Source organism: Saccopteryx leptura, chromosome 4, assembly GCF_036850995.1.
Source record: "Saccopteryx leptura isolate mSacLep1 chromosome 4, mSacLep1_pri_phased_curated, whole genome shotgun sequence".
Classification (NCBI taxonomy): domain Eukaryota; kingdom Metazoa; phylum Chordata; class Mammalia; order Chiroptera; family Emballonuridae; genus Saccopteryx; species Saccopteryx leptura.
This window is the reverse complement of record NC_089506.1, coordinates 128,730,224-128,748,835: the sequence shown is the minus strand read 5'-3', so window position 1 is coordinate 128,748,835 and position 18,612 is coordinate 128,730,224. Positions and strand designations below refer to the sequence as shown.

At 38.1% G+C, this 18,612-nt stretch overlaps 1 pseudogene; it reads right to left on the bottom strand.

The window, feature by feature from the left end:
- Nucleotides 1–17,947: 17,947 nt before the first annotated feature.
- On the bottom strand, nucleotides 17,948–18,199 carry LOC136403320 (cytochrome c oxidase subunit NDUFA4 pseudogene; annotated as a pseudogene).
- Between the last annotated feature and the right edge of the window lie 413 nt (nucleotides 18,200–18,612).

Below are 18,612 nucleotides of genomic sequence, written 5' to 3'. Positions count from 1 at the left end.
TTCATTCTTGATTTTTTTTTCCTCCTCCAATTTGGTCATTTAACTCTCTGCCAGTCTTACTCTCTCCTCTCCTTGAACTACACTACCCATAAGTGTTACATCTCCCATTATCTTTTCTTTCCTCTTCCTTTCTCTCTTTGAGGGTTGCACTCTAAAACCCTTAACTCTCTCTCTCTCTCCTCTTTTTTCTTCTTTTAGTGGTTCCTTCTTTTTTTCTCTCTCTTTTTCTTTTCTCCCTCTATATTAGTTTCTTCCTTTCTCCTTTATGTTTCCTCTCATTCAAACCTCAATAATGAACAAATTATCTTATCTGGTACTCAAACTTATGTTTGTGGCATTTTGGGGGGTTTTACTTCACCTTTTTAACTCACTAGCAGTGCTCTCATCCCTGGCTCTCCATTTTATCTAGTTCTTATTTCACTAAATACAATAGTAATTTTTTTTTAATCTTTCTTTTTTTTGTATTTTTCTGAAGCTGGAAACGGGAAGAGACAGTCAGACAGATTCCCGCATGCGCCCGACCAGGATCCACCCGGCACGCCCACCAGGGGGTGATGCTCTGCCCCTCCGGGGTGTCGCTCTGCCAAGACCAGAGCCACTCTAGCGCCTGGGGCAGAGGCCAAGGAGCCATCCCCAGCGCCCGGGCCATCTTTGCTCCAATGGAGCTCTGGCTGCGGGAGGGGAAGAGAGAGACAGAGAGGAAGGAGGGTGGGGGTGGAGAAGCAAATGGGCTCTTCTCTTGTGTGCCCTGGCCGGGAATCGAACCCGGGTCCCCCGCACGCCAGTCCAACGCTCTACCGCTGAGCGAACCGGTAGATTGGCCACAATAGTAATTTTTTAATTTGTCCCCCTATTTTTCTGTTTCCCTCTTATTCCTCTCATCATAACTCTTAGTCAAACAACACCTAAAAGCAAACATTGGGGTTAAGAAAACTCGGAGTTCTGTTTGCTTCTTGAATTTGAGACTTTTCTTTCCACAGGCTTGGGAAGTTCTCATCTATTATTTGTTTGAGTATGTTCTCCTATTTTATTCTTGACCCAAATTTTTTTCTTATTTGCTTTTTGTGGTTCCAAACCCCCCCCCTTTTTTTTTTGCCCCTTTATTACTTCTCCCCAGTTCAGGCCCTCCATTACAGGCATTGTTTGTTCTATTTAGTACAATACAATTCACAGTTCACCACAAGATTTTCTCAAGAAAGAGGGTAGAGGAGAGGAGAGGAAAAAAGGAGGGGGGGAATAATTTCCTTTTTTAAAATTTAAATTTTATTTTATTTTTTTTATTTCATTATTAATTTTTGTTTAAAAAAAACAACTCTTTTTTTATTTTTTATTTTTATTTTTTTAACTTTTTATTCTTTATTAAATCTCATTAATACTATCAACAAAACCACCCTCAGATGCCAATAAGGAAGAGAAAATCGAATATCATGGATACAAAAGAAAGAGAGGTAACACAGATAAATGAGGAAAAATCTATGGAGAAAAAATTTATTATATTGGAAACCTTGGAGTTAAACGACAGAGAATTTAAAATAGAAATCCTAAAAATACTCAGAGATATACAAGAAAACAGAGAAAGGCAATTTAGGGAGCTCAGAAAACAACTCAATGAACACAAAGAATATATTTCCAAGGAAATTTAAACTATAAAAACAAATCAAACAGAGATGAAAAACTCAATTAGCGAGGTGAAAAACAAGGTAACAAGCTTAGCTAATAGAACAGGCCAGATAGAAGGTAGGATTAGTGAACTAGAAGACAAACAACTTGAGGCACAACAGATAGAAGAAGAAAGAGACTCAAAAATTTAAAAAAATGAGATAGCCCTACAGGAATTATCTGACTCCATCAAAAAGAAATAACATAAGAATAATAGGTATATCAGAGGGAGAAGAGAGAAAAAATGGAATGGAGAACATATTCAAACAAATAATAGATGAGAACTTCCCAAGCCTGTGGAAAGAACTAAAGCCTCAAATTCAAGAAGCAAACAGAACTTCGAGTTTTCTTAACCCCAACAAACCTACTCCAAGGCATATCATAATGAAATTGGCACAAACCAACAGCAAAGAAAAAATTCTCAAGGCAGCCAGGGAAAAGAAGAATACAACATATAAAGGAAGGCCCATTAGATTATCATCAGATTTCTCAGCAGAAACTCTACAAGCTAGAAGAGAGTGGACCCCAATATTTAAAGTCCTGAAAGAGAGGAACTTTCAGCCACGAATACTATACCCATCAAAGCTATCCTTCAAATATGAAGGAGAAATAAAAACATTCACAGATACAAAAAAGATGAGGGATTTATCATCAGAAAACCCCCACTCCAGGAATTACTAAGGGGGTTCTCCAATCAGATACAAAGAACAACAACAACAAAAAAACAAAGCCACAAGTAAAAGCTCCAAGAAGAACACAATTAGTCCAAATTTAAACTGTGACTACAACAAAAAGAAAGGGGGGAGAGGATGGAGATTAACAGTAGCAAAGGACGATGGAGTGCAAAAGTACTCAGAAACTAGTGCACTACAATGAACAGGGTAGGAACCCTTTTCATTACTTAAAGGTAACCACCATTGAAAAAACCACAAGAGAAGCACATGATTTAAAAAAGATAGCAACAGAGGAAAGATGTATGGAATTCAACCAAAGAAAAACAAAAAAATAGAAAACGAAAGAGAAGGATCTAACAAGACACAAAACTAACAGAAAGAAATCTATAAAATGGCAATAGGGAACTCACAATTGTCAATAATTACACTAAATGTAAACAGATTAAACTCAACAATAAAAAGGCACAGAGTAGCAGAATGGATTAAAAAAGAAAATCCAACTGTATGCTGCCTACAAGAAACTCATCTAAGTAACAAGGATAAAAACAAATTCAAAGTGAAAGGCTGGAAAACAATACTCCAAGCAAATAACATCCAAAAAAAAAAAAAAAAAGCAGGCGTAGCAATACTCATATCTGATAATGCTGACTACAAGACAGAAAATGTACTCAGAGACAAAAATGGCCATTTAATAATGGCTAAGGGGACACTGAATCAAGAAGACATAACAATTCTTAATATATATGCACCAAACCAAGGAGCACCAAAATATATAAGACAGCTACTTATTGACCTTAAAACAAAAACTGACAAAAATACAATCATACTTGGAGACCTCAATACACCGCTGACGGCTCTAGATCGGTCATCCAAACAGAGAATCAACAAAGATATAGTGGCCTTAAACAAAACACTAGAGCACCTGGATATGATAAACATCTACAAGACATTTCATCCCAAAGTGACTCAGTATACATTTTTCTCCAGTGTACAAGGATCATTCTCAAGAATTGACCATATGTTGGACCACAAAAACAACATCAGCAAATTCAGAAAAATCAAAGTTGTACCAAGCATATTTTCTGATCATAAAGCCTTGAAACTAGAATTCAACTGCAAAAGAGATGAAAATAATCCCACAAAACTGTGGAAACTAAACATCATACTTTGAAAAAATGAATGGGTCAAAGAAGAAATAAGTGCAGAGATCAAAAGATATACAGACAAATGAAAATGACAATACGACATATCAGAATCTATGGGATGCAGCAAAAGCAGTGATAAAGGGAAGTTCATTTCCCTTCAGGCATATATGAACAAACAAGAGAGAGCCCACGTGAACCACTTAACTTTACACCTTAAGGAACTAGAAAAAGAAGAACAAAGACAACCCAAAACCAGCAGAAGAAAGGAGATAATAAAAATCAGAGCAGAAATAAATGAAATAGAGAACAGAAAAACTATAGAAAAAATTAATAGAACAAGGAGCTGGTTCTTTGAAAAGATTAACAAAATTGACAAACCCCTGGCAAGACTTACCAAGGAAAAAAGAGAAAGAACTCATATAAACAAAATCCAAAATGAAAGAGGAGAAATCACCACGGACACCGTAGATATACAAAGAATTATTGTAGAATACTATGAAAAACTTTATGCCACTAAATTCAACAACCCAGAAGATATGGATAAATTCCTAGAACAATGTAACTTTCCTAGACTGAGTCAAGAAGAAGCAGAAAGCCTAAACAGACCTATTAGTAGAGAAGAAATAGAAAAAAACATTAAAAACCTTCCCAAAAATAAAAGTCCAGGCCCTGACGGCTCTACTAGTGAATTTTATCAAACATTCAAAGAAAACTTGGTTCCTATTTTACTGAAAGTCTTCCAAAGAATTGAAGAAGAAGCAATACTTCCAAACACATTTTATGAGGCCAACATAACCCTCATACCAAAACCAGGCAAGGATGTCACAAAAAAAGAAAACTACAGACCAATATCTCTAATGAATACTGATGCTAAAATACTAAACAAAATACTAGAAAATCGAATACAACAACATATTAAAAAAAATACATCATGATCAAGTGGGATTCATCCCAGAATCTCAAGGATGGTTCAACATACGTATAACGGTTAACGTAATACACCATATCAACAAAACAAAGAACAAAAACCACATGATCTTATCAATAGATGCAGAAAAGGCTTTTGATAAAATACAACACAATTTTATGTTTAAGACTCTCAACAAAATGGGTATAGAAGAAAAATACCTCAACATGATAAAGGCCTTATATGATAAACCATCAGCTAACACCATATTAAATGGCACAAAACTGAAGGCTTTCCCCCTTAAATCAGGAACAAGACAGGGTTGTCCACTCTCTCCACTCTTATTTAATGTGGTACTAGAGGTTCTAGCCAGAGCAATCAGACAAGACAAAGAAATAAAAGGCATCCATATCGGAAAAGAAGAGGTAAAGGTATCACTTTTTGCAGATGATATGATCCTATACATTGAAAACCCCAAAGTATCTACAAAAAGACTACTAGAAACAATAAGCCAATACAGTAAGGTCGCAGGATACAAAATTAACATACAGAAGTCCATAGCCTTTCTATATGCCAACAATGAAACAATTGAGAATGAACTCAAAAGAATAATCCCCTTCATGATTGCAACAAAAAAAAATAAAATACCTAGGAATAAACATAATGAAGAATGTAAAGGACTTATGTAATGAAAACTATAAACCATTGTTAAGGGAAATCGAAAAAGATATAATGAGATGGAAGAATATTCCTTGTTCTTGGTTAGGAAGAATAAATATAATCAATATGGCCATATTACCCAAAGCAATATACAAATTTAATGCAATTCCCATCAAAATTCCAATGAGATTTTTTAAAGAAATGGAGCAAAAAATCATCAGATTTATATGGAACTATAAAAACCCCGAATAACCTAAGCAATTCTAAAGAAAAAGAATGAAGCTGGGGGCATTACAATACCTGACTTCAAACTATATTATAGGGCCATGACAATCAAAAAAGCATGGTATTGGCAGAAAAAATAGACTCTCAGACCAATGGAACAGAATAGAAAGCCCAGAAATAAAACCACACAGATGTAGTCAAATAATTTTTGATAAAGGGGCCAACAACACACAATGGAGAAAAGAAAGCCTCTTCAATAAATGGTGCTGGGAAAACTGGAAAGCCACATGCAAAAGAATGAAACTGGACTACAGTTTGTCCCCCTGTACTAAAATTAACTCAAAATGGATCAAAGATCTAAACATAAGACATGAAACAATTAAGTACATAAAAGAAGACATAGGTACTAAACTCATGGACATGGGTTTAAAAGAGCATTTTATGAACTTGACTCCAATGGCAAGAGAAGTGAAGGCAAAAATTAATGAATGGGACTACATCAGACTAAGAAGTTTTTGCTCAGCAAGAGAAACTGATAACAAAATAAACAGACAGCCAACTAAATGGGAAATGATATTTTCAAACAACAGCTCAGATAAGGGCCTAATATCCAAAATATACAAAGATCTCATAAAACTCAACAACAAACAAAAAATCCAATAAAAAAAATGGGAAGAGGACATGAACAGACACTTCTCCCAGGAAGAAATACAAATGGCCAACAGATATATGAAAAGATGCTCATCTTCATTAGTTATTAGAGAAAGGCAAATCAAAACTGCAATGAGATACTACCTCACACCTGTTAGATTACCTATTATTAACAAGACAGGTAATAGCAAATGTTGGAGAGGCTGTGGAGAAAAAGGAACCCTCATTCACTGTTGGTGGGAATGTAAAGTAGTACAACCATTATGGAAGAAAGTATGGTTCTTCCTCAAAAAACTGAAAATAAAACTACCTTTTCTCCACATCCTCGCCAGCAATTATTCTGTGTTGTTTTGTTGATGAGCGCCATTCCTTTTTTTTTTTAATGGGGTGACATTGATAAATCAGGGTACATATGTTCAGAGAAAACATCTCCAGGTTATTTTCACATTTGATTATGTTGCATTCCCATCAACCAAAGTCAAATTGTCTTCGTCACCTTCTATCTGGTTTTTTTACTTTAATAATTTTATTTCTTTAATGGGGTGACATAAAAAAATCAGGATACATATACTCAAAGATAACATGTCCATGTTATCTTGTCGTTCAATTATGTTGCATACCCATTACCCAAAGTCAGATTGTCCTCTGTCACCTTCTATCTAGTTTTCTTTATGCCCCTCCCCTTTTCCTCTCCCTCTCCCCCCTCCCCCCATAACCACCACACTCTTATCAATGTCTTTTAGACTCACTTTTATGTCCCACCTACGTATGGAATGATGCAGTTCCTGGTTTTTTCTGATTTACTTATTTCACTTCGTATAATATTATCAAGTTCCCACCATTTTAGGCCCTGGCTGGTTGGCTAAGTGGTAGAGCATTGGCTTGGCGTGTGGAAGTCCCGGATTCGATTCCTGGCCAGGGCACACAGGAGAGGCGCCCTTCTGCTTCTCCACCCCTCCCCCTCCTTCCTCTCTGTCTCTCTCTTCCCCTCCCGCAGCCAAGCCTCCATTGGAGCAAAAGATGGCCCGGGCGCTGGGGATGGCTCCTTGGCCTCTGCCCCAGGCACTAGAGTGGCTCTGGTCACGACAGAGCAACGCCCCGGATGGGCGGAGAATCGCCCCCTGGTGGGCGTACCGGGTGGATCCCGGTCGGGCGCATGCGGGAGTCTGTCTGATTGCCTACCCGTTTCCAGCTTCAGAAAAATACAAAAAAAAAAAAAGATCCCACCATTTTGCTGTAAATGATCCAATGTCATCATTTTTTATGGCTGAGTAGTATTCCACAGTGTATATGTGCCACATCGTCTTTATCCAGTCATCTATTGATGGGCTTTTTGGTTATTTCCATGTCCTGGCCACTGTGAACAATGCTGCAATGAACATGGGGCTGCATGTGTCTTTACGTATCAATGTTTCTGAGTTTTTGGGATATATACCCAGTAGAGGGATTGCTGAGTCATAAGGTAGTTTTATTTTCAGTTTTTTGAGGAAGAACCATACTTTCTTCCATAATGGTTGTACTACTTTACATTCCCACCAACAGTGAATGAGGGTTCCTTTTTCTCCACAGCCTCTCCAACATTTGCTATTACCTGTCTTGTTAATAATAGGTAATCTAACAGGTGTGAGGTAGTATCTCATTGCAGTTTTGCCTTTCTCTAATAACTAATGAAGATGAGCATCTTTTCATATATCTGTTGGCCATTTGTATTTCTTCCTGGGAGAAGTGTCTGTTCATGTCCTCTTCCCATTTTTTTTATTGGATTTTTTGTTTGTTGTTGAGTTTTATGAGTTCTTTGTATATTTTGGATATTAGGCCCTTATCTGAGCTGTTGTTTGAAAATATCATTTCCCATTTAGTTGGCTGTCTGTTTATTTTGTTATCAGTTTCTCTTGCTGAGCAAAAACTTCTTAGTCTGATGTAGTCCCATTCATTAATTTTTGCCTTCACTTCTCTTGCCATTGGAGTCAAGTTCATAAAATGCTCTTTTAAACCCATGTCCATGAGTTTAGTACCTATGTCTTCTTTTATGTACTTAATTGTTTCATGTCTTATGTTTAGATCTTTGATCCATTTTGAGTTAATTTTAGTACAGGGGGACAAACTGTAGTCCAGTTTCATTCTTTTGCTTGTGGCTTTCCAGTTTTCCCAGCACCATTTATTGAAGAGGCTTTCTTTTCTCCATTGTGTGCACTGCTGGTGGGAATGCAGACTAGTGCAGGCACCGTGGAAAACAGTATGGAGATTCCTTAAAAAATTAAAAATTGAACTGCCTTTTGACCCAGCTATTTCACTTTTAGGAATATACCCCAGGAACACCATAGCACTGTTTCAAAAGGAGAAATGTATCCTCATGTTTATGGCAGCATTGTTCACAATAGAGAAGATCTGGAAACAGCCCAAGTGTCCATCAGTGGACGAGTGGATTAAAAAGCAGTGGTACATATATAAAATGGAATAGTATGAGGCCACGAAAAAGAAAGAAATCTTACCTTTTACAACACTATGGATGGACCTGGAAACTATTATGTTAAGTGAAATAAGCCAGGGAGAAAAAGAAAAATATCATATGACCTCACTCATTTGAGGAATGCAATGAACATTGTGAACTGAGGAATGGAATTGAGACAGAGGAGAGATCAAAGGGACCAGAGGAAAAGAGAATAGAGGGAAAGGGGATGAGAGGATGGGAGAAAGCTGAAGGGAAGGGGGGAGGGTGTAATGGAGAGAGGGGTAAATGAATTGTTGAGGGGAATATGGGGGCAGGAGGTTGCATTTGGGGCAACACTAGAGTCTATGTAAACTCAATAAATTAAAATCAATAAAACCTCTAAAAAAAAGAATATACCACAATTTTAAAAATAAATAATTAAATAAAGTGATATTGTTGGGGTGACACTGGTTAATATAGTTATACAGGTTTCAGGTGCCCAATTCTACAACTCATCTCTGTATACTGTATTGTGTGCTCATGTTCTCAAGTCAAGTCTTTGTCCATCACCATTTATCCCCAGGCACGAGGTACTTTGGACCTGTAGCTGAGTCATTTGTTTCTTTAAAAGATTAGAAACAGGAATAAAATAAATTTTAGTGGGTGAAGGGGTGAGTGGGAGTAGAAACACTGCAAAGGCAGGAGCTTTATATTTTAAAGAGGGTTATCAGTGAAAGGAAGCAGAGAGACTCACTAAGCCAATTCCTACAGTTACTGAATGAGGTACTGTGCTAGGCACTGAGGACACTGAGATGAATAACTCACAGTCTATGTCCTCAAGAAGCTCAATGCTCAGAAAGGAAGAGAGAATTGTAGGTAAATAAAGTACGCGGAGGAAGAATACTTAATGATTCCAAAGTTGCAGGTGTCAAGGTACACCAGTGACAGCCTAGTATTATATTAAATCAGAGCTGTCCTGCAAGAGAGAATGATGAAATGTATTCCAGGCTGTCAGGAAAGGCTTCACCTGGGAGGTGGTGCCTAAGCTGGTTTTGTAGGATGGATGGGAGTTTGCTTTATAAAGCCAAATGGGGGAAAGAGGCAGGCAAAGGCCCACACTCTGTAGGAGGCTTGTGAGTGCATGCTGCTGGCATGAGAAGTGCAGGGGTGGTGGAACAGCAGGTGGAGGGGGCCTGTGGTACCTGCCCAGGGCTTGGGCTCTGTCCAGCGAGGTTGGGCAGTGGGCAGTCAAAGGTTTTCAGTCAGGGAAAGCCAGGTCAGTTAACATGTTAGAAGAATCTCTCTGGGGTCAGCTTGGAGACAGAGAGGGCAGTTCAGAGGATGTGCTGGTGTGGAAAGAAGTGACAGTTCAGCACAAACTCAGGGACAGATCAGCAGAGATGGAGTGGAAGGGACATAGGGAGCAGGTACAACTCATTAAAACTGGTGACTGTTGGATGGAGAGATAGAGGGAAGCTCTGAAGACAGGAGCCGCAGGCTCTGGAAGGAAGAGATGAGCCCGGGAGAAGGCCATGCCACCTGCAGGAGGGGAACGGGTAATGGGAGGAGAGGTAACCACAGAGGCAGTGAGGGCAGGCTGCAGACAGCGCAGAGGCCGAGACAGGTGAGCACTGCGTGGGGAGGGAAGAGGGGAAAATACGGACAAGAACCCAAAGTGTTTAGAGGACAGTTGGAGAGCTTTAATTTTCTTAGTTAAGGTTGCAGTGAGATCACCTGTTGAGTGAGTAGGCTTCAGATTTTCCCGTGGGGAAAACGGGGTAGTAAGAGAACCAACAGTCGCTGAGTCATGCCAGCTCTGCCCCCACCTGGCCCTCCTCGTCCCCTGCCCTTTGCCTTGTCCAGGTCTTTACCAGGTCAGCAGCGCTGTGCCCGGGTGGACATGGGAGAGTTTGTCATGCCTCCATCACCGCAGGAACTTCTGCGAACTTCCACCCACCCAGCTTCTGATTCGGGAGGCCTGGGGTGAGACCCAGCACGTGTGTTTTTAGAGCCCTTCATACAGGAGAGTCTGAAATGCACCCTTACTCCCCCCATCCCCTCATAGTTGAGAATCACTGAGATACACAGGACTGAGTCCTGCAACTTGCGATGGTGTGGGAGAAGATGGGGTGGAATCATTCGCAGAAACCGGGTGGGTGTCAAGTAACTCAGGAAAGGAGGACACGGAGAACAGGCAGCTGCGCCAGCAGATCTGGGAAAGTGCGGGGGCTCCTATTCTTCCATCCAGGGGATATGCCTATCCCAACCACACAAGAGAACCAGTGACCACACAGGAGACTCAACTCTATAAAAGATGAGCGCAAACGAAGATAACCAGACTTTTCTGAAATATCATGGCCATTCTTCTAAAGGCAAGGAATGAAAATGGAGAGGAGGTGGGAAACTACGGATAATGGAAAGGCACTAGGTTATCTCCAAAAATTGCCAAAGTTGTGTAAAGTACTGCCTTCTGCTGGTGACAATGGGACCTACAGCTGTAATGGCAACAGCCTCTGTGATTTCTTGACTACATTCTGCAGAGAAGACAGGTGAGTGAATGGGGCTCCTAACTGTAGGTCAAGTCACGACTATCATTAGATACATACTATTAGTCTTTTTGTAAAAGCTAAGCCTGAGCCCTGGCTGGGTAGCTCAGTTGGTTAGAGTGTTCTCCCGATACTCCAAGGTTGCAGGTTTGATCCCCAGTCTGGGCACAACTAATGAATACAAATAAGTGAAACAATAAGTTAATGTTTTTCTTTCTTTCTTTCTTTCTTTCTTTCTTTCTTTCTTTCTTTCTTTCTTTCTTTCTTTCTTTCTTTCTTTCTTTCTTTCTCCCTCACTCTCTCTTTTCCCTCCCTCCCTTTCTCTCTAAAATCAATAAGTAATTAAAAAAAAATTTAAAGTTGAGCCTGAAACTTTAGACCTGGAGATTTGCCAGTTAACTATGTTCAAATGAAGACACAAACTGTCCAGGAAAAATACTAAGGCTCTGAAAAAATTTCTTTGAAAAATATTTTGATTTGCCTTTAATTCACCTGGAGATAAGCTCCAGAGGTAAAAAAATTTTCTGAAATAAAGGAATAAACTTTCAAAAAAAGATTTGGTAATTCTATGCTGTTAATAATAATGGCCAACATTTTATTGAACATTAATCATTATTGGCACCTTGTATGTATTACATCAATTAACTTTCACAACAACCCAGTGAAGCAAGAACTATTATCATCACTTTACTGGTGAGGTAACAGAGACATAAAGAGTATAGGTACCCAGGCCTTGGCCAATTAGCTGAGTTGGTTAGAGCAGTGATCCCCAACCTTTTTTGGGCCACGGACCAGTTTAATGTCAGAAAATATTTTCACGGACCGGCCTTTAGGGTGGGATGGATAAATGTATCACGTGACCCAGACAAGCGTCAAGAGTGAGTCTTAGATGGATGTAACAGAGGGAATCTGGTCATTTTTTAAAAATAAAACATCATTCAGACTTAAATATAAATAAACGGAAATAATATAAGTTATTTATTCTTTCTCTGAGGACCAGTACCAAATGGCCCATGGACTGGTGCTGGTCCACGGCCCGGGGGTTGGGGACCACTGGGTTAGAGCATCGTCCCAAAACACCAAGGTTTCAGGTTTGATCCCCATTCAGGGCACATATGGAAGGTGGCCAATGAATGTACAACTAATTGGAACAATAAATGAATGCTTCTCTCTTTCTCTTTCCTTCTCTGTCTCCTGCCCCCTTCCTCTTTTTGTCTGTCTAAAATCAATCAATAAAAATTTTTTAAGAGTATAGGTACCCTGGCCAAGGCCACAAAACTTTGGCAGAGCAAGGAATTAAACCTAGAATCATGATGCAGCCTCCTTGCTAAGGTTCTGCCCACTGCTTCATCACATAGACCAAACATGCTTATTTCCATGTAGTGGTTCCACGTGGGTGTGTCTCATGATTGTGTGCTGTTGTTTCTCCCTGTGCAGATTCAGGGACTCAGCCTCCTTCTGGCCTGTGGCTCTCTATTAACTAGCACTGGTCATTTAAAAAAATTTTTTATTGATTGAGAGAAAGGCAGAAGCAGGGGGGAGGGGGTAAAGCAGGAAGTGTCAACTCATAGTTACTTCTCATATGTGCCTTGACTGGGTGAGCCTGGGGCTCTGAGCCAGTGACCTCAGCATTCTAGGTCCACACCTTATCCACTGCGCCAAGGTGGTCAGCCATCACTGGTCATTTTCATACACATCTAGCCAGTCAGAAGAAAGAGCAAGGAGAAAGCACTCCTGCTTCTTAAGAGCTGTGGCTCACATGCCAATGGCAAGAACTAGACCCTTGGCCACGCTTAGATGCCACTGGAAGAGGGAATTGCTGTCTCTGTTTGGTCAGCCACTTCCTAGCACCAACTCTACACATAATGGGAGGGGGAGCAAGGATTTTGGTGGTCAGCTAGCCACCTGAGCCCTTCTTCTAGTAAGTATGATGGGATGGTTCACTGACTCAGTTCACACCTTTCTAAGGAGGATGAAGGGAACTGACCACTACTTTTGGATGAGCACCACCTCAACATCCTATGACTGGGGTTTTTAGCAATAAATCATTTGTGTGGTGCTTTTCCTGCTAACAAAGCATGTTTGCATCTACTGTCTCATTTAATCTCCACAACTCCTATGAAGTAGGTTAATTACCTTTTTTATTTTTCCCAAATAAGAAAACTAAGGCTAACCATCAGGTGGCTCACCCAAATTCCCACAGCTGGGATTCAATGTGTTCTCATTGCCAGATCCTAGAAAGAGTGTTAGCTGCTAAGCTTAGGAAGAACTTGATCAAAATATTTTATGGTGAGAAGAGAGGAGTGGGCAGAGCTATGAGCAGATGCAATCCATGGCCTGAATCGACATTGCCCATTAAACAGGAATCCTGGTGATTCTTTGTCCAGTTCCGGCCAGGATATTAAAATAGGAAAAAGGTTGGTAGTGGGAGAGAAGGGGGCAACAGAGAAGGGGCCATTGGAGAGACAGCAAGAATCTCAAAATTTTTCCTTATTTTCTACCTTAACCAAATGTCACAGAACAAATAAAACAATGGCTTACATTTCATCATTGAACAGTTTCATTGAGGACTTTATTTACCATCTTCAATTCTATCATGTTCTTGATTGTTATAGATGTTTCATTCTGGAAGTTTGAATCTTCACTTCCCTCCCATCCACCCCAAACCCTCCTTTGAATTTTATGAGTCTCTGATAACAAGCTAGTAATAAGGAGGAGCTATCTTTATTTATAGTACATTCTCACCAAGCTTTTATTCTGTGCTAGTTTTAATGGTTAATGATTTTTTGTACACTTTTACTCTGAAAATTTTAAATATACAAAACAGAAAAGTAATATACAAATATACAAATACTCAACTAAAAACATTAGCTATTTCCAAGTGTCTTTCTGTTAAGTGATTTCTAGATGAATTTCATTGTGTTCAGAAAACAGTTTGATTCCAATTCTTTTACATTTGGTAAGGTTTATTAACAGCACCAATTATGGTTTATCTTGGTGAATGTTTCATGTGCACTTAACACATGATAGTACTAACTTTCATATATGGCCTCACTCAAAGGATTAACGAAAGTTTACTATCAAAGGGTTAAAAAGAAAGTGTATTCTGCTGTGGTTGGGTCAAGTGTTCTGTATAAATATAGTTTAGGTCAAGCTTGTTGATAGTGTTGTTCAGGTCTTCTCTATACTTGCTGACTTTCTACTTGTTTTGTTACTACTTGTTACTGAGAGAAGAGTGTTGAAATTTCCAACTCTAACTGTAGATTTGTCTATTTTTCCTTTAATTCTTTCAGTTTTTGCTACATATTTTGAAATTCTGTTGTTAGGGATTTTTGTATCTTCATGTTTAAGATTATTGTATCTTCTTGATGAATTGAGCCCCTTGTTATTATGAAATAGCCCTTGCTCTGAAATCTTTATCTGATAATAATATAGCCACTCAAGCATGGTATATTTTTCTCCATCTTTTTATATATAACCTATCTCTGTGTTTACTTTAAAGTGAATTTCTTTTTTTTAATTGAATTTATTGGGGTGACATGGGTTAATAAAATTATGTAGATTTCAGGTGTGCACTTCTGTAACACATCCTCCGTGTATTGTACTGTGTGTTCACCACCCCAGGTCAAGTCTCCTTCCATCCCCGTTTCCCCCATAGACCCTCTTCTATGCCCCCCCCAGTCCCTCTGGCAATCACCACAGTATTGTCTGTGTCTATGAGTTTTTTGTTTGTTTAATCCCTTCACCTTTTTCATCCAGCCTCACAACCCTCCCATCCACTCTGACAGCTGCGTCTGTTCTTTATTATCTATGAGTCTATTTCTATTTTGCTTGATAGTTCATTTTGTTCATTGGATTTCACATATAGTGAAATCATATAGTATTTGTCTTTCTCTGGCGTATTTCACTTAGCACAATACTCTTCAGGTCCATCTATGCTGTCGCAAAGGGTAAGATTTCCTTCCTTTTTTACAGCTGAGTAGCATTCCATTGTGTAAATGTAGCACAGTTTTTTTATGCACTCATTTACTGAGGGACAGTTGGGCTGCATCCAAATCTTGGCTATTGTTTAAGTAATACTGCAATGAACATAGGAGTGCATATGTTCTTCTGAGTTAGTGTTTTGGGTTTCTTCAGATATATTACCAGAAATAGAGTTGCTGGGTGGTAGGCCCGTGGCCACTGCCATGGCCATGCAGGTTTACATTGGATTCAGGCAAACAGTAAAGGAACTGTGGAGCCAGAAAATAGTGGGCCATGCTGTTTATTAAAGTCTCCTAACGGCAGACAAGAAAACAGGCAGAGAAGACCACTTCCCCTTCTCTCAGGGCTCTCAAGCCCCGACTCGGTCTCCAGTTCCATAACCAAACTCATTCTCCAAACTCACCCTCCGGACTCACAGGCCCCCACCAGCCTCAGCAGGGCTTCCAACCCCTCAGCACTCTACAGAAAAACAGGCCAGGCAGAAATACACCTTCTCCAGCAAACAACAGCAAACAGTCGCCCCTCCCCATGGCAGCAGGCAATCTGGCAATAATGCAGTCTGCCGTCCTGAGGGCAAGCACCTTCCATAGACTGTACACTCATGACACTGCCCCAATACAAGCGAGCAAACCTAAAAAACACTTGTTTACCCAACAATGGGTCTTAAGGAAGTTCCATTTTTAATACTGCTTTGCACAGTGGCTGCAACCATCAGCATTCCCACCAACAGTGTGCGAGGGTTCCTTTTTCTCTGAGGGTTCCTTTTTCTCTGAATCCTTGACAACACTTACTGCATGTTGTCATTCTAACAGATGTGAAGTGAAATCTCATTATGGCTTTGATTTGCATTTCTTTAATGATTTGTGACATTGAGCATCTTTTCATGAGTCTACTGGCCATCTGTATATCCTCTTTGGAGAAGTGTCTATTCAGGTCCTTTGCCCATTTTTTAATTGGATTGTTTGTTTGTTTTTGATGTTAAAATATATGTATTCTTTATAAATTTTGGATATTAACCCCTTATCAGATGTATCAGTGAGGAATATGTTTCTCCATGCAGTGGGTTGTCTTTTTATTTTCTTAATGGTTTCCTTTGCTGTGCACAAACATTTTAGTTTGATGTAATCCTATTTTTTTTCCTTTAGTTTCCCTTGCCCAAGGAGACACGTGCATCCCACAAATTTTGATATGTTGTATCTTCATAATCTTTCGGTTCAAAATACAGGATGGGGAAAAAGTAGGTTTACTGTTGTGACTATGCATATCAGTTTATTTTATGTTATTATTATTATTTATTAGTTATTGTATTATTTTCCATACAAATAACTATAAACCTATTTTTCCCACCCTACATTTTCTAATTTTCCCTTTGATTTCTTTTTTGACCCATAAACTAATTAGAAATGTGTTAATTTCTAAATATTTAGAATCTCTCCATATATCTTTTTTGTTATTGATTTCTAATTCTGATGTGGTTACAGAATATATTAAGTATAATTTGGATGATATTAAATGCATTGAGACTTGTTTTATGGCCCAGTGATATTGTCTGTAGATTGATCATGCATGTGAACTTGAAAAGAAGAGGTGTTCTGCTGTTTTGGGGTATGATGTTTTATAACCATAAGTGAAGCAAGTATGGTTCAGATCTTCTATATCTCTACTGACTTTCTATTTGCTTATTTACTAAAAAAAATCAGACATTTGGTATTTCTTTCAGTTTTGTTAGTTTTTGCTCTATGTATTTTTGTAACTTATTTTATTTTATTTATTGATTGATAGATTGATTAGAGAGAGAAAGAGAGAGAGAAACATTGATTTGTTTTAAACCAATTACTTACACATTCATTGGTTGATTGTTGTATGTGTCCCAATGGGGGATCTAACTCATAGCCTTGATGTATCAGGTTGACACTGACCAACTGAGCCACACAGCCAGGGTGCAATAACTGTTTTTAAATGTATAAATATGTAGAATTATGTCTTCTTAATGAATCAACCATTTTATTTTTATAAAATGTCTTTTTTATCTTTAACAATAACCATTGTCTTTAAATCTTATCTGATATAAATATAACCATCTAATTTTCTTATGATTATTATTTGTCTAGTATATCTTTTCCCATCTCAGCCTTTAACTTCTCTGACTTTTTGTATTTAAAGTGCGTTTTCTTATAAATAACACTTGTTGGGTTTATTTAGTTTGGCAACCTAGACCTTTTATTTTGAGTATTTGACAATTTATATTTAATGTGATTATTGATATAGTTGAGTGTAAATGTAATAGATTGCTGTTTTTTTCTATTTGTCCCAATTGATCTGTTTCTTCTTTTTATCTTTTTCTACCCTCTTTTGGATTTGAGTATTTTCATATTCTATTATATCTCTTCTATTGTTTTATTGACTATAACTCTTCTTTTATTACTTTATTTTATAGTTGTTGTTTTAGAGTTCACAGTAACCACCTTTAACTTATCACAACCTATCTTCAAATATTATACATCTTTGCATCTGTGTATTTATACTTCTCCCACCCTTTGTATTGTATTATCATTCTCATATATTTTATCTCTGTATATGTTGTAAATCCCACAATACATTGTTATTATTTTTGCTTTAAAAAAACGTCTTTGTAAAGGAATTATAAATTAGAAATAAGTATCTTATATTTTATCATTTTATATTAAATATTTACCATTTTTAGTTTTCTTTATTCCTTTGTATAGATCCAAATTTCTATCTGGAATTTTTTCTTTTAGCTTTAAAAATATCCTTTTTCATTTCTTTTAGTGCAAGTTAGATGTGAATAAATTCACCTATCTTTTGTTTACTTGCAAATGTTTTTATTTTTGTCTGTATTTTTGAAGAACATTTTTTTATTTATAGGTTTTAGATTAATAGTTGTAACTTTTGGTGCTTGAAAGATGTTGCTTTGTTTTCTTTTGCCTTCCATTGTTTTGGGAGGAGGTTTCCCCCCAAGTTTCAAATATTTCCTGGTTAAGTGGAAAATTGTGTGGAAGGCTTTTGGAAGACTTTCATTCTAAGCAGCTTAATAGTGGAACATTTCATTTAGAAGTCTGACCTTCTTTCTTGAGTTTGCTGTCATCTACATTCACTGAGTAGAATTTGTATTGGTCATTGGGACTCAGTTTGTTCCAGTGTTCTGGGCTATTCTTTCTGTTACAACAGACATCTGGACTCAACAATGCTTGGTGCAAGACATACAGTGCTACCCCAGTACCTCCTGATCCAATAAACACAAAGAGGGGAATGAAGCTTGAATGCTTGTTAGCCTGACCAAAGATCTGGTGGAGCATGGTTTAAGCAGAGGGCCAGCAAGCAAAAAAAACAAAACAAAACTGCACAGCCTGAGAGTAGGTACTCGGTGCCTTGGCTTCCATTGTTCCTAATGAGAGATCAATGGAATATTTATCGTTGTTCTCTTATAAGTAATGTGTTTGTTTTGTTTTCTTCTGGCTGACTTTTGAGATTTCATCTTTGTTACTTGTTTCCAATAATTTGATTATGATGTGTTTTTGTGTGGTTTATCTTTGTTTTGTTAAACTTCCTAGATCTGTGGGTATATAATTTTCATCAAATTTTGGAAATTTTTTTGTGATCTTTTTCTAATTCTATTTCTGAAAAATAAACAAAAGTATGTTAACTTAGGGGTAAGCATTTTTTTTTTGAGTGAGAGGAGGGGAGATAGAGAGACAGACTCCTAAATGCG